The sequence below is a fragment of the Camellia sinensis genome, chromosome 2 (genome assembly GCF_055761805.1).
Source record: "Camellia sinensis isolate YWXY chromosome 2, ASM5576180v1, whole genome shotgun sequence".
In the NCBI taxonomy this organism is placed as follows: Eukaryota; Viridiplantae; Streptophyta; class Magnoliopsida; order Ericales; family Theaceae; genus Camellia; species Camellia sinensis.
Window position 1 is genome coordinate 115,509,947 of NC_138962.1, and position 23,787 is coordinate 115,533,733.

A 23,787-nucleotide genomic window follows, 5' to 3' on the forward strand; every position below is an offset into this window, starting at 1 on the left:
TGAATGCAGGTATCCTCCCGTTTCACACAGGGTTATGGATCCATCCATGCGAGGGAATGGTACATAGGCCCTGTTTGGTAGAGCTGTGGGAAAGTGCTTATAGCTTATGCCTCAACAGCTTATAGCTTATAACTTTCAGCTTAAGCTGATTTCCAGCTTATTCTTAAAGCATCTCTGCCCCACTCAAAGAATAAGTTGATTTCTGACTTCCAAAAAGCTATAAGCTATAAGCTATAAGCTAAACTAAACACGTTAAAATAGCTTAAATTTAGCTGAAAGCTGAAATAAGCTGTAATTAAGCTCTGCCAAACAGGCACATAGAGCTCCCGGGTGCTGTCTGACACATTATAGACGAAGCAGGATTTGGCCTATTCTGTGCAGGATTGTCACGTCATCCAGCGAGCAGGACTCTCCTGGGCGCTCTCGTGGAGAGATAGTGGGACACCACCAATTCCTTCCATTTCTCGGCCACCGGGGACATGATGATGACCCCATTTGATTTCTCAATGCTGACAGGCCTTGACGTCGGAGGCGGCCGATCCCATATGATGCAGATATGGACGAGTGGGAGACCGCTTGGATTTATCTGCTTGGAGCACATCCGCCGATTAACAGAGCATCGGGTAGGGTCAAGTACACCTGGTTTTCCGAGCAGTACAGGGGGACTGCGCCTGGGTCCATTGAGGCCATATAGCAGTATGCCCGGGGATTTTTTATCTTCCTTTTCGGGACCACTCTGTTCTCCGACCGGGGGAACACAGTTGGGCTCTATCTGCTCAGTGCTCTGGTGGACCTATCGTAGGTCCAGCTCTTTGATTGGGGTGGTGCTGCCCTCGCTACCCTTTATTGCTATATGAGCGCGACTTCCCGTGAGCGGGGAACCATAGTTGGAGGCTACTGGCGAGCCTGAGAGGTACATTCTGCCGTCTTGATTTACATTTTTGTCATTTTATTATCTGTACACTGCACACAACACACATTACATTCTGTATTTTCCATTCTGTATTCACATTCTGTACTCAGCATTATGTATTCGGTATTTTCTGTACATTCTGTATTCTGTACACTGCACACAGCATTCTGCACTCTGCATTCTATATTTTCTGTATATTCTGTATACTGCATACTGCATACAGCATTCTGCACTTTCCATTCTGCACTCAGCATATTCTGTATTCTAACAGCCACTGTTTTGCCTTTCACAGCTATGGGTTTATGCATACTTCCCGACGCTGGCTCCTGAGCTAGAGGTCGAGCTACCTCCTCAGATTCCCTACTCGCGCAGATTTGAGGGTCAGTGCCGGCCCAAGCCCCGAGAGACTCTACTCCATCTCCAACAGTTCTTTGATACTGTTCGGGCGGTGGAGGTAATCCAGAACTCTCAATTCTTCATGCTTTTAGCTTTGATTGATCTTGCATATTTATAACATCTAATCAATTTATGCACTTGTTACCTGCATGTGAATTGGCAGCCTTGGATTGGTATGCCAGGGAATCCTCGACTCTTGTTTGCTGGGGCATGGGGGACCTTACGATATAGGGTTATGCTTGAGGGACCAGTTGGCAGGGCCTTGTTCCTCGGAGAGCGGTTTATGCGCCAGACGATGGGCAACGCTAACCAGGACTTCCCATCACTGCCTCCACCAGAGATGCGCTCTGCAGGGAATCTCACACCCCGGAGTATAGAGGACTGTATGTTGGGTATTGACACAATCCTTTTCCTGGAGGAGGGGGACTACGCGACATATCGCCACACATACCTGATGCCTCCACTGTCAGATGTTCGCACCTCTAGGAGGAGAACTGTTGATATGCCGTCTTCGAGTCGCGCCCGAGCTAGAGACATTCCTTCAACTAGCGGGGCCGACTCATCGAGGGGTGGGGCCGAATGGATGCCCTCAACTTGCCAGTATGCTGGATGGCCAGATCTTCTGACCGGGCTTACAGGCTGGGAGTATGGGACACCATACCAGATTTCACTGGAGCCTCCACAGCCAGATCACCAATACATCAGTGATCCTGATTCACCACCGGTATGCATTATAGTTTTTCATTTATCACTCAGATATTTAGGCATTCATTCGTTTACTGATGACTTGAACTTGCATTTGCAGCCTCTCAGAGAGTACACTGATGGGCTACTCAGAGTGGTGGCCTCGCTCGAAGGCATGGTTCTGCGGAGGGAGACGCTGCTGCATTCCTACAGCATCCCGGTATTTTCCAGTCTTCTTGCATTTATCATACTTCTGATGACATGAAAAACTGAACTCTTCACTGTACTGATTCACTGTATGTGTAGAGCACATTTGACACACCACATTCACACACCATATCTGCATGCATTCACTCCATGCATCATTCTTACATCTGATATACATACTCTGGCTGATGTATCCAAACTGTCTTTTCAGGTCGCACCTATACTAGCCGGGCCATCCAGGCCTTCTCGAGCTACTAGGAGAGGGAGATCGACTCGCGGCTGAGGTGGGCACGGAGCACCTGTCAATCAGGATGACGAGGAGTCCAGCGAGGAGGAGGAGTCAGTACATCCTCAGTCTGAGACATCCGCAGGCAGGGACGATGATTCTGGTTCCGGTTCGGAGGGCGGAGGCGACACTAAGGAGGCTTCCGAGGATGGCGGCTCCGATTCAAACGGAGACGCCGATGATGGTGGCGCAGAGGCTACTCAGCCGAAGAGGGCCTCTTGGTCTTGAGCTTGATGGCATTGATGCAGATGTTCCTGCTTTACTTTTCTTTTTACATGTAGTTGTAGCACATTGTACAGCTTAGGCAGTTTTATTTTTCTCTTTTCAAAACTTGTACCCTTTTGTAAAATGTTGTAAAAAAAGGAAGCATGATGGAATGAAAATGGCTCTCTTGTTCAAAAAGTGTTCTATTGTATTCCTAGCATCGCATCGCACCATTTTGCACAAAAACGAGATTTGAATGAAAATTGAACAATGTGAATTGCCAAGTCAGGTAGTGAACCGACACAACAGACTAAACAACTCCACTTACTAAGAAACAAAACCTTAGCAAGTTTACAACTCGATAAGCAATGAGCAACAACTTGATAAACAAAGGACAACAACTCGATAATCAAAGAGTAACAACTCAATAAGAAAAACTTAACAACTCGATAAGCAAAGCCTAGTAATCCGAAGAACGAATGCATTTTGAGACGAACAAAGTGACAAAAATGCATCCAGAACAGAGGTAAACTCAGGTCTTCAGTATTCTCAGCATACCGAAAAGCTAGAGACTCCCTTCTGGAAGTAAGGAACAGCTGCAGACCAACTTTTGCACATGGCCGACCACTTTTAAAGCTGGCTGACCAGTTTTCTGTCTGCAATCCAAAAAAAGTAGCTGGTCGACCAGAAAAAGTGGTCGGCCGGCCACTTATCTTGGAAACCTCCAGTTTTCTGACACTTGTCCCTCAAACAGTGCCTTATCCTCCATAAAGGTTCCAGCTTCATGGTTTTCTCATTCTAACTCAGTTTTGCACCAAAATGGAGGCGTTTCTTGTCCAAAATCTCACAAATTGGATTGCCACATTAGACGTCTCGGAAAAGGTGAATTTCTGGGGCTTCGGCATAAATGCACTATTCACGTTGAGTCACACCCCGCTGTGTTTTCCTTTCCTTCATGCCGCGGTGAGGTTTTGGAATCCAGTGACATACGTCTTTAGCTTTGGCAGTCACGAGGTATGTCCCACTTTCGAAGACTTATAAGTTTTGATGGAATCCGAACGTGATGAAGAAATTTTCCCGTAATTCCGCTTTGGCCACGTCCAAGCTTTAGGACGGATGTGTGGGCTTACTTTGTGTGACGCTCGGTCATTGACTTGTGATGGAGTGATGGACATCCCCAGCTTAATTTGTCGATTTTCTGATGCCGGTGACCGCGGCGATCATGACTGGCAGGGTTATCAGCGACATGTGCTTTGCTTGTGCATGTTGTCTCATTTCTTGCTTGCCCCAGGCTCCGGTGGGTTTAGCACTCATTTGATTGAAGTTGTCGAGGGCTTAAAAGAGGGCAAGAGCTGCATTGCCATAACATTGGCTGAGACTTTGATGGGCTTGGATGCTTTCCGTCGCCAAGAGATGACAAGATTCACGGGGAGTCCACTACTACTGCAGGTAATGTTTCCCACCCTACCTCACATATATTTCTCACATCACTCGGCCCTCGGGCTCGGTTTTTCTTTCAAAACCCTTTTTCTCACTTTTTCTCTCAACGTACACCTCTTTATTCTTTAATCTCTCATTTTTCATCCCTCCCTAGTTGTGGTTAATGGATAAATTGAAAGTTGTGGACCCCTGCCCAGCATATTCAGCTCGCAGCTATTTCTTCCGACGACGTCTAGTCGATGCTCCTAATGAGGGATGGTGGTTTGACTGGATGTGCAGTCTATCCGCTACTAGTATTGCTTGGCGCTATCCTTGGCTCAATCTACCAGCGATGAGTGATAGCATGACCCGCCAACCCGGGATTCAGTTGATTGGTATGACACACTGTGTCATTTATTTTCCATTCCAGTTCCGGCGCCAATTCGGCCATGATCAGATTTGTCCAGAAGGCGGGGTAGAGTACCAGGCTGCATATCCGGTCCGAGGCACTCAGCTTGCTCGGTATGCCATAGCCTAGAGGACTAGAGAGCTTCTGGCTCCCGCTCTCACTTTCAGTTGCACTCTCTCTGATGAGTGTATAGCTTGGCTTGTTGAGGAGGCACAGGTTGGGCCTACTTTGGCATCAGAGGCTTCGACCAGCTCTGGAAGGGGGCGCAGGAACACCTGACTTATCCATGCCCTGAATTTATTGCTTTATGAGTACTTTCAAGTTTTCTTTATGAATGTAATAAAAAGCAGCTTCAATTTGTATTCAAGAGTAGGAGAACTCTGTATTGAAATCAATACAATTGAAGGTTGTGGGTACTGAAAATTTTTCGTTTTGTCCAAAAATGGTCTAAGTTGTAAAAAGATTAATTTGAACAAAATCAACTTTTGTTAAAACTTTTCAAAACCATTTTCGATATGGATCAGAACTGGACACGCCTGAAATTTGTCACTGAGATGCACAACCCCGGATTCCAACAACTGGAAAGTTGCCCCTAGTCTGAATAGCACTGCATTGGAGATCACAACCGAGCTCTGAAATGCAGAATGGACAAAGATGACCAAACATGATCATATGGACAAAGTTGATCGGGGAAGTGCTTATGGCTGGACTTCAGAATGAAGTTGCCTACGTATCCCAAAGATGGGAATCAAGCCTTATGTAGTTCGACCTGGGTTCGCTCGTGTATTAACACTCTCCTTTTGCACTCTAACGTTTGCCAAGGCTGCCCTTTGCGGGTTTCCAACATTGTGAGCTTAGTTTTTATAATTTCAAATTTTTCATACTCTAACTTTTGCCTAGGTCGCCCTTTCGGGTTTTCAGCCTTGCGAGCCACTCAGGGATAATATTTCTTCAGCTTGTCCATATTGATCGGCTGTGAGAATTCTAGGCCATCTAGGTCCATCAGAACGACAGCTCCACCCGACCAAATAGACTTGATGATGTAAGGACCACTCCAATTGGGTCTGAACTTGCCCCTAAGGTCGTCAATGGGAGCTCGGTTGTCTTTGAGCACTAGATCCCCTTCTTTCAAATTCCTGGACTTAACCTTCTTGTTGAAAGCCTTGGCAATTCTTCGTTGATAACCTTGAACATGATACAGTGTTTTCAGCCTTCTTTCATCAAAAAGCATGAGTTCTTCGAATCTGCTCTGTTGCCAATCTGCCTCAACTATCTGACACTCAGTCAGTACTCATAACGACGGAACCTCAACTTCGATAGGCAAAACAGCCTCCATCCCATAGACCAAGGAATACGAAGTTGCTCCAGTAGAAGTCTATATGGAAGTCCGGTAGCCCCATAGAGCAAATGGCAGCTTATCTGGCCAATCCCGGTAGGTTTCCACCATCTTCTGCAAAATGTGCTTGATGTTCTTGTTAGCGGCCTCAACCGCTCCGTTGGTTTGCGGCCGATATGTGGATGACTTATGGAAAGCCATGTTGTACTTCTCCAACAAGTCGACCACCTCTTTCTTGAAATGGGAACCATTATCTGAAATGATCTCATTCGGGACCCCGTAGCGACAGATGATATTGTTTCTGATGAACCTTGCGACATGCGAAGCCTTCAACACTGCATAAGACTGAGCCTCTACCTACTTCGTAAAGTAGTCTATCGCTACCAGAATGTACTCATGCCCGTTGGACCCCTTCAGAGTGATAGTTGCAATCACATCAATCCCCTAGACTAAAAACGGCCATGGTGAAGTCATGTTATAAAGCTTCGACGGCGGAATGTTCATGCGGTTTGCATGGATCTGACATTTGTGGCACCGCCGGACAAAACCAATACAATCCTCCTCCATGGTGGACCAGTAGTAACCCTGTCTAAGGATCTTCCGGGCTAGCATTACCCCATTCATGTGCGCTCTGCACTCTCCTCTATGGATGGCCTCCATCATGCGCTTGGATTCTTCAGTGTCGACACACAGTTTATGCATTCCGAGATGACCTCTCTTGTACAATTTACCCCCTCAGACGATGAACTGAGCAGCTATTCTTCAAATTGCCCTTTTATCTTTGGCATTTGCCCCTGATGGATACGCTTCCTTTTCTAAGAAGTTCCAAACGTCGTAATATCAAGGATTCTCATCTTGTACTTCATCTATAGCAGCAAGCAGCTCGTAAGCCGGCACAAATTTTTGTTCGATGATGATCGGACGCATCCGGACTCCAAAAGGGATGTCTATCATAGAAGATAGAGTTGCTAGTGAATCTGCGAACCTGTTGTTCTCTCTTACCAGATAAGCGAAGTTCAGCTTCTCAAACCGAGGAATCAGCATGTCCAAGGTCTGGTAGTAGATTCTCATCTTTTCTTCTTTGACTTTCCAATCTCCTTTAGCTTGAGATACAACAAGGTTCGAGTCCCCGATGACGTCCAACCGTTTTGTCCCTAGTTCTAGGGCGGCTTCTAAACCAGCAATACATGCCTCATATTCTGCCTCATTGTTTGATACTTTAAACCGGAGTTTGAATGCAAGAGGTATGAAGGAAAGGTCGGGTGCTATCAGCAACACTCCTATTCCATACCCATATTAGTTTGACACTCCGTCGAAGTACATCGTCCAGGTTTCGTCTTCGACATGCAGAATGGCCTCGTCTAGGAATAAGTACTTAACTGCTTCATCTCCTTCGACTGGGTGATCGGCTAGGAACTCTGCTACTGCTCTCCCTTTCACTGACTTGCGCGTCACATACTTCAGATCAAATTCGGAAAGCAGAAGCAACCAACGAGCTAGCCTACTCGTAAGTGCCGATTTCTCGAAAAGATATTTGATGGGATCTAATCTCGAAACCAGTATTACGGAGTGAGCTAACAGGTAGTGCCGCAGCTTCCTGGTAGCCCATACCAAAGCCAAACAAGCCTTCTCCAGCGGAGTGTACCGGGTCTCGTAATCCAGCATTTTCTTTCTCAGATAGTAGATAGCTCTCTCCACTTTGTCCTCAGACTCTTGTGCAAGCATGCAGCCCATTGTCGTTTCAGTCACTGAAAGATACAAAATCAACGGTTTCCCCGGCTCAGGCGGTGACAACACAGGTGGGTTCTATAGATATTGTTTGATCTGGTCAAAAGCTGTTTGGCATCGGCCATCCCATTGGAATTTCTTTCCTTTCTTCAGGAGACCAAAGAGTGGTTCACAAGTCAAGGTTAATTTTGAAATAAACCGTCTTATGAATTACACTTTACCCATAAAGCCTCTCACCTCCTTTTCAGTCCTTGGTGGTGGCATTTCTAAGATGGCCTTGATTTTGGAAAGATCGACCTCGATACCTCTCTGTGTGATCAAGAACCCCAGCATTTTCCCTGCTGTAACACCGAACGTACATTTTTTAGGATTCAGCTACAGCCTATACTCTCTGATCCGTTGAAAGAACTTTTGCAAGGCGGTTTAGTGGCCCTCTCTTTCTTTGGACTTAACAATCATGTCGTCCACGTACACCTCGACCTCTTTGTGGATCATATCGTGCAGTATTGTGGTTGCAGCCTGTTGATACGTAGCTCCAGCATTCTTCAGCCCAAATGGCATCACACTATAACAATAGGTCCCCCACGAGGTGGTAAAAGCAATCTTCTCCCGGTCTTCGGGTGCCATCAATATCTGATTGTAGCCTGAAAACCCATCCATGAATGAGAGCAATGCATGCACAGCTGTGAAATCTACTAATTCATCGATATGCGACAGAGGAAAGTCGTCCTTCAGACTAGCTTTATTCAAATCCCTGAAATCCACACATACTCGAATTCTGCCATCCTTCTTCAGCACCGGAACGATGTTGGCCAACCAAGTTGGGTATTCAGATACCAGCAGGAACCCTGCGTCAATTTGCTTGGTGACCTCTTCTTTGATCTTGAGAGCCCAGTTTGGGCGGATCCTTCTGAGTTTCTGCTTGACAGGTCGAGCCTCTGGGTCAAGAGGGATCCGGTGCTGTACAATCTCAGGATCGATTCCAGGCATGTCTTCGTAGGACCACGCGAAAACATCTTTGAAATCTTTTAACAAAGCGACTAAGCGCTCGCGCTCCTCCGAAGACAACGTGGACCCGATCTGGACCAGCCGCGGATCCTTCTTAGTACCAACATTAATTTAAGTGATTTCATCAACCAAGGGTTTAACAAACCTCTCCTGCTCTTGATCAAGCAAATATTGTAAAACCGAAGGAATTTCTTCCTCGTCGTTTTCATCAAAATTTTGAAAATCCTGATTCAAGCAATAAATTTAGGGCACAGAAAAGTAATCGAAGGCCACAGCTGCATCATTCTCATTAAGCACTTCCAGGTCACTTGATTCCTCTGTTACAACAAACTCAAAGGAAAAAGAAAAAGACGACCTAGACAGGACTGTGGCATCCGGGTTATCACCCCCAGGAATACCAGACTCAGATTCAGACGAGCTGGAACCTGATTCCGACTCTACAGACTCAGTGAAATCAGATTCCAGCTCACTACTTGACTCGGTGCTGCTCGATAAGAAGCCTTCCTCGTATTGCCAGACGAGGGAAGGTGCAATGGATGCATCCAAAATGTTTGTCGGTGGGCTCACAGCCGTTTCATTCCCAATCATGGTCACTGAGAGGTCATTCCCCAAGCACTCACGTAGGATCGGAGGATCTGAAAGTAGACAAGCCAGTGTTACCCCCATTTCAAACTCTGCGTCCTCGAAAGCCTCCTCTTTACAATGCTTAGCCTCAGCTATCGAGTCTGTCTGCTCCTTGGTGACTTCATCCTCAGACAATTGTAAGTCAAAGAAAATCTCGAACCCCAACAAGCATCGCCTTTCTGCATTGATCCATGGCTCTAGAAAGCCGCAGAATGGGAAGTCCTCCCCCTCCCGGATAAAGTGTCCATTCAGAGTACCCCAGATCGGCCGGTGCATCAACTCAAAATGCTCTCCCACCTGCTTAGCTCTGGCCCTTCCGGCCATCTCTTTGCCTTTTCTTACCCAGTCCTCCTTGGTAGGCAGATAACCTAGACCAAAGGTATGTGGGTTATACGGCACTTCGGTCGATGTTGCAACGCCTTTCCAACCACTACGCCCTAATCCCATCCTGGGGATATGCTGGAGCTTGTTCATAAGGTACACTGATTGTGCGCTGACATAGAGCCCCTCATCAACAGCTAAGATACTCTGTACAACCTAAGCCTCAGCTAGGGTGAATCCTGATAGGAACACATCCTCCGCACCATGTTCGATTTCCAAAACTGGCGTAGAAACCTCTGGCGGCGGATTGATTGACGAATTCCCAAAAACAATAGCCACCCCCTTCTCGTGGAGGTATTTAAGCATCTGGTGTATGGTGGAAGAGACTACCCTCACTTGGTGCAGCCACGGCCGCCCTAGGAGTAAATTGAAAGTTACGGGAACGTCCAAGACGTGAAAGTCAACATCATGTTGTCCTGGACCAACCTTAGTCTGAACCTACACAGTCCTCATTACTTTTCTGCTCGTATTGTCATAGGCCTTTATCACATGGGTAGTAGGCACAATATCCGCGAGCTTCAACCCGATTGCATACGCCGTCCTTGATGGGCACACATTAATAGCAGATCCCGTGTCGACGAGAACCACTGGTATTCATTTGTCTCTACACTCCACAGAGACATAGAGCGGTTTGTTATGGCCTGCCCCCTCAGGCGGCAACTCCTTGTCTGTAATGGTCAACGTCGGGGAAGCTCCTCCCGGAAAGACCAATCCTACCAGCTGCTCAGGCGTGGTATCGATCGAGAGTTTTGCCTTGTCCATCACAGAAAGGACGGCTTGTCTATGAACTCTAGAAGCCATAAGCAGTCCCCAGATAGAGATGTCTGCTTGTATCTTTTTCAGCTATTTCAACACCGCCTCCTCTTCGAGTACCTTTTCTTTCTGTCTCTCCGCCTCTTTGTCCTTCCCGGACGCTTCTGGTTGATCCAAATGTGGGGGCTTGAAATACTGCCCACTTCTAGTCATGTGGTCAACCTTTCCCACATACCAAGTATCATCTGGTTGGCTTTGTCCCCAATCTTCGTTTGTGTGGGCAAGACATAAGTCATCGTCTTCCCACCACATTCCGTCGACCATCGACAAATAGCTATCCGATTCTGTTACAACTACTTCTGTGCGCACAGCACATTCTGTCCCCTCGGGGGCTTTAGCCTTTCTCGCCCTTTCTAGGTCTTCGACCTTTTCACGCTCAAACTGCTTCGATACAGCCCGCTGTTCAATGTCCTCTGTACTCAAAATGCTCTGATCCTGAGCAAAATTCTTATCACCGGTGCTCTCCAACGGTAGCTCTTGATTCCCGGCCATTCCAGCCACTGCTAATGATATTCCAACTCCTGATTGCCCTAGTCTAGCTGAAGTTCTTCAATAGCATTCGATTCGTCACTGAGCCACCTGGTAGCTTCCGCTAACCAATCCAAATCGAACCAGTTGACAGTCACGTCTCCTGGGTCCTATTCATCGAAGAATTGAAGGTTGGCCATGTCCTCTTCTAATTCTGCTAGATTATCTAGCCCCTAATTAGGTCCATCCTCTCGAACGACACAGATCTCTGCCTCAGCCGGTAGTTCCACCATTGGCTTAATCCGTCATGTTGGTATAATGTAACCACTCAGGTTGTACACCGATCTTGCAGACCCCTCAGGCTCTGAATTCTCATTTCCATTTGCTCCCACAATCATCCCGATTCTATGCTTGATAACCACCACCACCAGCTCACATTGGGTTTGGGAGATGTCCAGTATGCACAAATCTGTGCTTTCCGGAATGAACACCTCTGGCTTGGGTAGGTGAGAAGGAGTGATATATATGCTAGGGTTGTATGACACAACCCCAGTTTGAATTAAGTTAATGCGTTTGGGAGGTAGAGCATGGTTATGTGGTGGGAGAGGGTTGGTTGTGACGCTTGGTTTTTCTGGAGGTGCGATCACCTTATTGTCAACGAGATTTTGGATATCGTGACGCAGTCTAAAGCATTGGTCAGTGTTGTGACCATGCTGTTGGTGATAGGCACAGTATCTAGCTGGGTTATGTGTAGGAGAAAGTTTTTCTAGTAATGGCCGCAGCTCTAGGGGCTTCAAGTGCCCTTTCTTGATTAGAACCCCCAAAGCTTTGGACAGGGGCATGTATAGTGAAGTGAAAGTTTTTTGGCCTCTGGGCGCATATCTAGCTATTTGTGAGCTACTACCAGACGCACTGGTGAATGGGGCTGCTGTAAGGGTTTTTGGAGTGGTGGTGGTGACCATTCCGACATCTGAAGATCTGCCGGCTGTAGCACTGCTTGTGCCTATATTTGTACCACAGTTGAACGCCCTCTTGGGCTGCTCTCTCTCATTATCAATGAGGCCTTGTTTCATGGTGTCCTCTATTTGCACTCCAATCTCATAGAGATCTGCAAAGGTAGGTAGGGGGAGAACGATCATCTTCTGCATGAGCTTGGACTGGAGGTTGCACACAACCATCCGTATCTGATCTTTGTCCACGGGCCTGATGGTCATCATCGAGGCTTTGGCCCTCCACCGGGTCACAAAATCGGAGAAGCTCTCCTTCAGTTCTTGCCTGGTTGTCTCGAGATCACGGGATGTAATCTCAATTTGGGTATTATAGGAGTATTGAGCTATGAAGGCGTCGGCCATCTCCTCCCAACTCCTCTTAACGGAATCTTCCAGTTTCGCATACCAAATGGCTGCTACACTCGACAAGGTCCGGCCAAACAGAGAAAGCTTCTGTAATCTAGAAAGGCCCATCGGTCTTAGTATGTCTGAAAACAGCAGCAAGTGTACCATAAGATCTCCAGACCCATCAAAGCAGTCTATGTGTGGCATCTTAAACCGGTCCGGCAGTGTCACGGCTGAGTCAGTATATCCATCCTCTATATCTGGAATGGAATGAACTCCTTGAGATTTCTTGAAGAGCTTTTCTAGCTTGCTCACTTTTAATGCCGTTGGATCCACCTCAAATTCAAACGGCGAATCTGCTAGGTTGGTAGGTGCTTTGGACAGCTGGGGTAGGATTGGGGGTGGAGCTGGCCCCGTTAGCACGTCCGTATTTTCCTGGACATTGGTTGTCTCCCCTGGTGTTGGAATTACAAGTGGGGGAGGAACTGGGTATGAAGCAGATGCTCTAGTTTGTTGTTGTAGCCAAGTAATTAACTCTGCCTGCTGAACCACTACCTCTGCTTGACGCGCAGCCACTTCTGTCTGACGGGCAGCATTCTGCTGCATGGCGTGCATACTTTCCTGGAGGTGACGCATCATTTCTTCTAAGTTTGCCATGGAGTGTTGATTTATCTGAACAAATGGGTATATTTGTCCCTGCAGTAGAAACTGAGACCTCAACCTGACTGTATACTGGTGGGGTAGACGACTAATCTGACGACCGCTGTACCGATACACTGCGCCTAACTAATCTTCTCCTGATAACCGAGGGTAATGAATGAAACACTGGTTGTCCGCCTACCAGATCCTCAGATCGATTAAGTCTACAGCCTCTGACCCAGAGTGCTCGAGGAATATCTGCCTGGTCAGATGCAATAGTACTAAACTACCTTGCAAAAAGATAAATAAAGCATAATAAGAAAATAAACACCCAAAACGCACAGTGTGCAATGTTATGAATTGAATAAATTAACGACAACACACAGTTGGCACTGACAAGACACAGTTGGCACTGACAAGACACAGTTGGCACTTGTAAGCTGAACACACTGTTCTCAAACACTGTTCGCTGTGCCCAAATGACTGTCTTGAAAACGATACCCTCAAGTAAAATTGATTCTTCAAAAACTGATGCCCGTAGGCCTGATTACCCAGACTTGCAAACTGATATGTGTGTTCCTGTCGAGACACACTCTAAAAGCACATAGCAAGCAAACGAGAACCAAAACACCCCTATATTGGGATAGGGTTTCTCTATCCTATTTTGTCAGGAGCTAGGGTTTCACTACGCACACAGCGGTTTCAAACAACCTATGATCGGGTAAGCAACCTGTCCTAGTTTGGAATAGTCACTATGGATTCCGATATGCACTAGGTCGAATGGTCAAGAAGGGTGCCGCGGTAACAACCGGGGTTTGTGTTCCCGTCGTGGCAGAGCCCACAACTGGTCAGCCTTATGGCACGCTTCTCAAAGCGAGCCTCCGACAAACCGTTCAGGAATAGCATACGGCAAACACGATGTCATAGGCGCACCAATGCAAATGCAATGCAAAGAAACACATAAGTGTAGTCGAAACAAGATATTATGAGTTCGAGTCAAGTTCTCTAAGTCCCCAGCAGAATCGCCAGAAACTGTAGACACGCCCCGAGGGCACCGCGCTACAGTTCGGACTCAATAGTCACGGTTCTAAATCTAGTCTCACAATGTGCGATATGAGACCGATAAATCACCAAAGAGTCCAAATCTGACAAATCGTTTTGGAAAAATAATTTTTATAAAGAAGTGCCAAACATGGACTGCATCGCCAGATACAGAGTCGCCACCTAAATATTTTATTTTTGAAAAATTTAGGAAACCCTGACTCGTGCCTAAGGCCACGTGTCCGTCATCACCAAAGTTGCCTCAGCTCGGGAACTTGGGTACGATTGGGGAAGGTCATTTAATGAGCACCCCCGCTCGCCCGATCAAAGATCGGCCTGTACTAAACATGATATCTTGCTTTTGAAAACACATGTGTTCTCATTCCGGTTAATTAGCTAAACTTACTATATGATGCACATGGCAAACAAGTATAGACTAGATCGCCTAATTTGGAACAAAGTATTGCATATCCGTTTGAAAATAGTTTGAAGTTTGCTACTCGCAAGTAGGCTAAAACGAGGATTTTGCAGAATTGTTCCAATTCAAGTAATCCAACCTTCACCCACAGGCATTCAGGCAGTAAATCACTTAAGCAGTTAGCCTCATAGCAAGCATGCTTTCATGGCAACATTAACATACATGCAGTATGCTAAAGCATAAACACTTAAAGTGTACTTTGAGCCAAAACAGAGAACTAGTTAGAAATCATGCATGATCCTAGTTCATGTGAGGATGGCTAATGCAACACATGTGAAAATGCAAGTAAAATAGGCTCGGCTATTCTAGAATGTCATGTGAAAATGCAGATTGATACATGTATTCAAATAGGAATTGAAATACAAATGCAGTTAGTATGATGCGCCGAGCCCAGTGCATGCAATACTGGTGAATGGATGCACGCATGCAAGCATAAGGTATGCTAAATGAAATATTCCCTAAAACTAGCCATTGTAAGCGGTTAAGTAAAAGGGAGAAACAAATGGGGGTTGGAAGACATGCATCACACACACGCATGTTTATTACAACAATATGCCCTCTCGAGGAAGGGACCGAATAAAGAAGCTAACTAGCTAATCTAAGCTAATCAACTAATTATTACACAATGAATTAATTAACTAATCATAGTTAACTAATTATGACAATACAATTGACATAGCTAAACACATTAACTATTTAAAGGTACAAACCAACGCAAAAAGCTAGCTATCTAAGCATGGAAGCTAAGGAAAGCGATAACACAGGAGCCTCGAAGCAAGGAGGATGCATGCTCGTCCGGTTGCGTCATTCGGAAATCCAATGCAATGTCCCGATTCGCCTCTGTTTGCAATCTGTTCTCAGGAACTTGCACCAAGCTCCAGAAAGATGAAACTCCACCCTGGGAATGCTGTGGGAGGGTGGCCGACCACTTTTGGCCCCTCTAGATGCCTGCCGACCACTTTTGGTTGTTGAAAAACCAGAAAAGTGGTCGGCCAGCTACTTTTTCTAGCTGGCCGACCAGTTGTTGCTGCTAGTCTGCACTTTTCTACAACAGAGAGCAAGAAAGAGGCATGGCAATGTATTTGCAGTATATGTGTGCACAAGCAACCTCCCTATCATGTAATGGACTCAAGGGGGTGTGGTTCTCGACCCTCAGGCCACCAATCGCGCATTTCCATGCATGATGGCCGAGAGCCGAAATTGCACAATTCAATATGGAAATGAATGCACAAGTAAACACATAATACCTAAAACTCTATCATGGGTAATCAAGAGCGTCGGCGATCGGGAATTAAGACACGTTTCATCACTTGAAGTATGAAACGTCCCTCTTTTCCCTTGTTTGGACTAACACCTATTCCAAACACAAATGCAAGCAACATGGCAAATATGTAATGCGACTACATGGCATACACAATGCTATGGACAATATGGCATACTCAATGCAATATGATCATGGCATGCTCAATGCAAATAACAACGTAACATGCACAACACATTATAACATGGCATATACAATGCAACAATGGACTTAAACCAAGATGGATAGGCCTCAGCCATGCCCAAATCAGTGGCCATAACACCAAAATAAAGGCACCAAAATACAAAGCATGCATGCACAATGCATCGGTCAATCAAGTAGGCCAAAGAGCACAACTCTCAAGAGGGCTCAAAGAGTGATAAATGTGCAAGTGTAACAACACTAAGTGCACTAAAATTAAGTAAGAAATGATGCCAAATCATTCAAACATCACAAGTATGGCATGCAAGGATCCTAAGGCATGAAAGCTAGCAAAGAGCAACACATAGGAGGCATGCAATACATGGAAAATATGCATGAACTAAGCATGGACAGAGTTGAAATAGGTCTTAACAAGGACCTAAACATGTTGAGATGATGGCTCAAAGTCCTAGGCATGCAAGCATACACACTAAGCTATCAGCTAGTCAATCATGCACAACACTTAAAGGCATTCAAAGCATGAATGAAGTGAGAACATAAGCATGCTATAAGCTCTGAAATGTCATGTTAGATGATACTAAATCATGTACACAACACAAATGAGGCATGCAATGGTGCTCAAAGCATGAAGCAAGCAAGAGCATTTGCACTACAGCTATACAAAGCATGAAGCATGTGGCTAAGGCAACCCAAAATAGTCCTAGAATTTGTTAATATGAGTCTAAAACATGGATGGATGGAAGCCAAAATGTGCTAGCATGAGGGGCATAAGACATGGAATATGTAAGGCAAATAGGGTGAATTACACTACACCTATTAGGACCAAACATGATATGACTTAAGCAATAAAAATCAGAGTTATATTATGGCAAAATAACCCCAAAAACCACTGAAATGATGGCTCGCAAGCTAAGGCATGAAGGCATACGCAATGGCTCATGTTAAGGCATAAAGGGGGAACCCTCCGACGCATTGATTGGATGACAAATGCAAGTGTATAGCCACACTACATGGACTGAAATTACATGACAAGTGATGCCAAATCATTGAAACAAGCCAAGTAATGCATGCTAGAGGATTCAATACACAAAGCTTACAAGCAAGATTGAACCAAAGTTATACAAAGCCAGTCATGGATGACCAAGACAACCAAAATCAGACCTCAAGCATGTCAAAACATGGATAAAAGCTTCTTGAATTCAAGCCAAAAGCATGCTAAAATGGCATGTCAAGTCATCATGCACACTAGGCTATTTCATGGGATTGCATGGCAAGTGTATGGAGCATGCAAGGACCAACCAAACTAAACCAAAACAGAGTCATGACATGGTAAAACATCACCAAAAACATGTTGAAATGGAAAGAAAACAAGCTAGAATGACATGTCAAGGCATGAAGCATATAAAGCTAGTTTAAGGGATTTACACTACAAGTGTATAAGGTATGCAAGATCCAACCAAACCAACCCAAAACAAATCTAAGGCATGGTAAAACAATACCAAAAACCTACTGAGATGGCCCAAAAATAAGCTAGAAACACATGCTCAAACATGAGGCATACAAGACTAGATTGTGTGATTTACACTACAAGTGCATTAACCATGCAAGGGATGACCAAACTAAGCAAAAATAGTGGCATGCCTCAGTAAAACAACCACAAATACAAGCTAATATATGGTCAACATACACTTACCAAAGGTGCTCAAACATGAGGCATATTAAGCTAGTATTGAAGACAACAAGGAGAGGGGATGGTAAGCTAATATATAGATTTCAGTGGTGAGAAGGCCAATACAAGGTTGTCCCGAAGCTCACAAAGAAGGCACCAAAATGAGGCTAAACAAGGCCTAAGAGGGGGTAAAAAACCCCAAACACAAAAGTGATCTAAACAAAGATCCAAAGCATGCAAAAATACAACTTTTATCAATTATGAGTTAAGCTCAAAACAGCATGCAAGATAGGCTAAAAGCTTAAGCAAGAAAGGGGGATTTAAGGTTCAAAAGCTCACCCTTGAAGACCCTCTTTATAACTGCAACTCCAGCAGGTTTTTTGAGCTTAAACAAGTCCAAGAACACCAAGAACAATCCCTTAGCACCTCAGCAACCAAGTTATGGTGTTTAAGTGTGTGTTTGTGTGAAAAAGAAAGACAAAACTACACTTTTGATAAACAAAAATGGAGAAACAAGGCAATATAGATACACACTATATCTATCCTCCTCCCACAGATTTTTTGAACCTAGAGGAGGGAGGAGGGGCCTTCCTCTTATAGAAGAGGAAAGGTCAATCTTCTTGAAAAAGCTAAAGACCAAGAGAATCCCTCCATACACGTGTATGAAGGGTGGTTCAATTGCCCTCCAATTGAGCTGGAGTAAAATATCTCCAAAAATGTGTCAAAAAGCAGCCGACCACTTAAAGCGGTCGGCCTGTTACTTAAAGTGGTCAGCCGACCACTTCAAGTGTCCTCTGAGAGCAAAAACTGGTCGGCCATGGTGGGAGAGAGTCCAGGCACCAAAAGCAAGCAAGTGGAATGGTGGTCGACCAAAAAATATGCCCCAAAGACCAAGAAAGCCAGTTGTCTGACCAGAAAACTGGCTGGCAGAGCGAAAAGTGGTCGGCTAGAAGAAATACTAGTCTCCCACCCGTGTGCCACCTTTCAAACAAGGAAACTAAGGTTTGTACCAAAAACAAACCAAAGCGGATGCAAGACAAGAAATCAGGAGGCAAAGCACGCAGCTAAAAGTCCTGAAAACTAGCTGGCGAGCATCAAAAGTGGTATGAAACCACAAAAGTGGTCTCCGAAACCACAATGTCCCTCTAGGTAGAGGCAACAGGGTGTGGTTCAAAAACCACGCCAAACGGAGAACGTTAAGCGGTCCCGAGACAAGGCGCGTGGCCGAAGGCTCCAAAAATCAGAAAGTAGTCTCCAAACGGGAAAAGTGGCCAACGACCACGAAAAGTGGTCTATGACCACTAAGAGATAGTCTACGAGACCTCTCCCTCCCTCCAAGAAGAGAAAACAAGATTCGGTCCACAAACCGAGCCAACACACGAAGAGTTCAGAGACCCGGAGGCAAGGCTCTCAGCCAATACTCCGAAACCTCTAAACGAGCACAGCATGCACCATCACCGAGTGCTCAATTGATGACGTCTGAATCTTAAGGACGGTCAAAAATGGGGTGTCTACAGTACCACAATGGGTTTGTCTCACTTGTTAGAGACTTAGATGTAATGTTATTTGTTTATGTGATAACATGTTTATGTGACTATATGAGTATGGAATGTAGTTTCTAGGATGTTGATTGGATCCTTGGGTTTCTGGGAGTCTTGTTGGAAAAGCACTTGATTAATGCTGTTTCTAACCGGAACTCTAGCAACGCCTCAGGACTATCATTATCCGGAAATGAAATTCATAGGTGTTTATGTGATTATGTGCTTACGTGGAATGAATTATTGTTGTCCAACACATTAGGATGTGAGTGTTATAGCTTCGGCACATTTGTGAATGTGCTAATGTTCTTCGTTACCTTTATTAGGATGTCAGGACGAGGACGTGGTGGTAGGCGAGGTAGGCCTAGGAGGCAAGAGATGCCTATACCGGATAAGATTCTGGCACAGCAGAAGGGTGTTGGTTAGGCCAATGTAGCCGAGCCAGTAGGTCAGCAGGCCATGGGTACCTTGGCCCGCGAGATAACAGGAGCTTTGAGGGAATCCATGGACATTCTCAGAGCTGAGAATCAAGTCCAGGCCCATGTTGCTGAGGCAGGGCCTTCTTTTCTGAAGAGAGAGTTTTTCCGGTCTAACCCGGATGAGTTTCTGGGGGATCCGAAAGAGCCACTTAAGGCTGATGAGTGGCTGGAGCAGATGATGAAGACATTTGAGATGCTTGGCATCGAAGACGGGGCTTTGAAGGTGACCTTAGCGTCCTTCCAGCTAAAGGGAGACACGGGTCAGTGGTGGAAGTTCATGAGGGGCCGTATTGGTGGTGCATGGGAGGCCTTTGTAGATGCTTTCCAGGAGAAATTCTTATCTCCAGTTGTTAGGGAGAAGTTGAGGGACTAGTTTTGCCAGCTCAATCAGCTGAGTATGCATGTGGCTGAATTTGAGGCCGCATTTACCAGCTTGTCGAGGTTTGCCCCTGAGTTAGTGGCATCTGAGGAACGTCGTTGTTTGGAATTTGAGAAGAAGTGGAGGCACAGACTCAAGACTAGAGTTATGGGGCCATGATCCGGGAGTATAGGCGTCTTGTGGATGCTGCAGCTCATATGGAGATTATCATGCGTGAGGAGGAGAAGAGGATGAGGGGCTCCAAGAGAAGCCAGGATGGCCAGGGGAATGGTAGGAGGCAGAGGGGTTCTAACCCTCAGTAGCCCCAGGGAGCTTTTGTAAGATCTACCTTTCCAGTGCCGAGTTCAGGTTCTGGGAGAGGCAGTCAGGGAGACATTACTTGTTATAAATGTGGTCAGCTAGGCCACAAGTCTCCAGCTTGCCCGCAGAGAGAAGGAGGGCAAAGAGCCGCTTCATCTTCGGCTCGTCCTCAGTGCCAGAGTCAGGGCAGAGGTCAACCGCTCTCGTGTTACCAGTGTGGTCAGGCAGGGCACCTGAAGAGGTTTTGCCCGCAGTTGAGTGGCACATCCAGTGCATCTGGTTTAGAGCAGACTCAGAGCCATCAGCCGGCTCAGTCAGTTTAGGCCTTGAGGGCCAATCAGGGAGCCTCATCGTCTTAGTCTTTGCAGCAATCTTTTGCTCCTAGGGGTGAGCAGGTAGATCAGAGACCTTCTGGGCGCATGTATACTGTTACCGCGCAGGATCTTGTACCGGCTCCATCTGTTGTGAGAGATACCTTTTTGTTTTGCAACTCGGTTGCCAATGTGTTGATTGATACGGGTGCATCCCATTCCTTTATATCTACTACATTTGCATCTGTTTTGGGATTAGAGTTGGCGTAGTTAGCATCTCCTATATGTGTTATATCACCTATTGGGGGTGAATTGATTTTGAAACAAGGGTGTCGGGGCTGTGATATAGAGGTCGCCGACCGCCGGCTTCCATTTTCTTTTGTAGTTATGGCTATGTCGGGTTTTGATGTGATTTTGGGTATGGACTGGCTATCCTCATACCGGGCTGTTATTGATTGTTACCGTCAGAGGGTCACTGTATGTACTTTGAGCGGGGATTGTTTCCATTTCTTGGGGGATCGGGTTGGTAGTGTCTTGCCATCAGTGTATGATCCGCAAAGGCGGAGTGAGCTTAGTGGTCTTCTCGCTAGCCTTTTGAGTAGTGAGTGTAATGAGAGCCAGACTGTATTGTCGAGAGTGGTTTGTGAGTATTCGGATGTTTTTCCCGAGGACCTTGTGAGTTTACCACCTCATTGAGAGATTGAGTTCTCTATTGATCTAGTGTCCGGCACAGCGCCGATTTCTATGGCACCATATCATTTTGCCCCAGCCGAGTTGATTGAGTTGAAGATTCAACTCCAGGAGTTGTTAGATAAGGGCTTTATTCGCCCTAGTACTTCACCATAGGGAGCACCGGCCCTCTTTGCTAAGAAGAAAGATGGGGCTTTGAGACTTTGTATTGATCACCAGAAATTGAATCGGGCTACGGTTAAGAATAAGTACCCTATGCCCCGTATAGATGATTTGTTTGACCAGTTGAAAGGGTCCCGTTGTTTCTCTAAGATAGACTTGAGATCGGGTTACCATCAGTTGAGGGTCAGAGAGGAGGATATTCCTAAGACAGCATTCCGTACGTGGTATGGCCACTATGAGTTTCTGGTGATGCCTTTTGGGCTCACCAATGCACCGGCAGTATTTATGGACTTGATCAACCGGATATTCTGGGGATTCTTAGATCGTTTTGTGGTCGTTTTCGTGGATGACATCCTGATTTATTCACCTTCAGAGGAGGAGCACGAGGAACACTTGAGAGTGGTGCTTGAGTTGCTTAGAGCCCATAAGCTGTATGCCAAATTTGGGAAGTGTGAGTTCTGGCTAAGAGAAATCAAGTTCTTAGGCCATGTGGTCTCCGGGGAAGGGGTGTCTGTTGATACATCCAAGATCGAGGTAGTGCAAGATTGGGCACAGCCTAAGAGTGTTTTCGAGATCCGCAGTTTTCTGGGATTAGCTGGGTATTACCGCCGGTTTGTGAAAGATTTCTCCAGACTGGCTTCGCCGTTGACTAGGTTGACGCGGAAAGGGGTCAAGTTTGTATGGAGTGAGGCTTGTGAAAAGTTGTTCCAAGAGTTAAAAGTTAGACTTACCACTGCTCCGATGTTGATTATTCTGGAGAGAGGTTTGGGTTATGCTGTTTATTGTGATGCCTCACGACAAAGTTTGGGTTGTGTGTTGATGCAAGAAGGGAAAGTGGTGGCATGTGGCTCACGTCAGTTGAAAATACACGAGAGGAATTACCCTATACATGACCCAGAATTAGCGACTGTGATTTTTGCCTTGAAGATTTGGAGGCACTACCTTTATGGTGAGAGGTTCGAGGTATTCTCGGATCACAAGAGTCTGAAATATCTGTTTACATAGAAAAAATTGAACTTGAGGCAGAGGTGGTGGATGGAGTTTATTGAGGATTATGACTTCGAGTTGCATTATCATTCGAGGAAGGCCAATGTTGTGGCCGATGCCCTTAACAGGAAATCGGTTAGTGATGTAGCTTGTATAGCCATCCGGGAATGGGAGATGTTGGGTGCACTTGGCGAGTTTGATTTGCTTCTGGGCGAATCTGTTGAGGCTACGGCCTTATTTTCTATAGTTGCACAGCCTACACTTGTGACTTGAGTGTTAGAGGCACAGAGAGGTGACCATGAGGTAGAATCCCTCCGAAAAAAGATCTCCAGTGGAAACGTTGAGAAGGGTTTGACTGTGTATCCCGACCTGAGTGTGAGATACCGAGACTATATGTTCGTGCCGAAGTCTTGCCGAAAGGAGGTACTCCGAGAGTTTCACCATTCATGCCTTGCGGTGCATCCAGGAGGCACTAAGATGTATCGTGATTTGGGTCGCCAGTTTTGGTGGCGGGGTATGAAGAAGGATGTGGCAGTTTTCGTGTCTAAGTGCCTTACTTGTCAGCAAGTGAAGGCCGAACATCAAAGGCCAGCGGGTTTGTTGCAACCCTTGCCTATTGCCGAGTGGAAGTGGGAGCATGTCACTATGGACTTCGTTGTAGGTCTTCCGAGGACTCAGCAAGGTAGTGATGCTATTTGGGTGGTTGTAGACCGGTTGACTAAGTCGGCGCACTTTATTCCTATGCGCGTGGGAGATTCGGTAGATTATCTTGCCGACTTGTATGTTCGGGACATAGTGAGGTTGCACGGGGTCCCAGTGTCGATCGTCTCAGATAGAGATCCACGTTTTACTGCTAGGTTGTGGCAGAGTTTGCAGAGTGCCTTGGGCACTAGGTTGACCTTTAGCACGGCTTATCATCCTTAGACTGACGGGCAGTCCGAGCGCACTATTCAGATCTTTGAGGATATGCTTCGAGGTTGTGTTCTTGACTTTAGTGGGTCGTGGGAGAGGCACTTTCCCTTGGTGGAGTTTGCCTATAACAACAGTTTCCAGTCAAGTATCGGTATGGCACCGTTCGAGGCCTTGTATGGCCGACCGCGTAGGTCCCCAGTTTGTTAGGCCGAGGTGGGTGATGCACCTTTGTTGGGCCTGGAGTTGGTGAGGGAAACGACGGAGAAAGTTGAGCTTATCCGTAGGAGGCTTGTTACAGCCCAAAGTCGCCAAAAGTGTTATGCCGACTGTAGGAGGAGGCCTTTGGTATTTGAGGTGGGTGATCATGTTTTTCTGAAAATATCACCTAGGCGGGGATTGATGAGGTTTGGTAAGAGTGAGAAGTTGTCCCCTCGGTTTATTAGCTCTTTTGAGATCCTTGAGAGGATTGGCGAGGTTGCCCCGTTTAGCTTTGCCGCCACAGTTGTCCGGAGTGCATGACGTGTTTCATG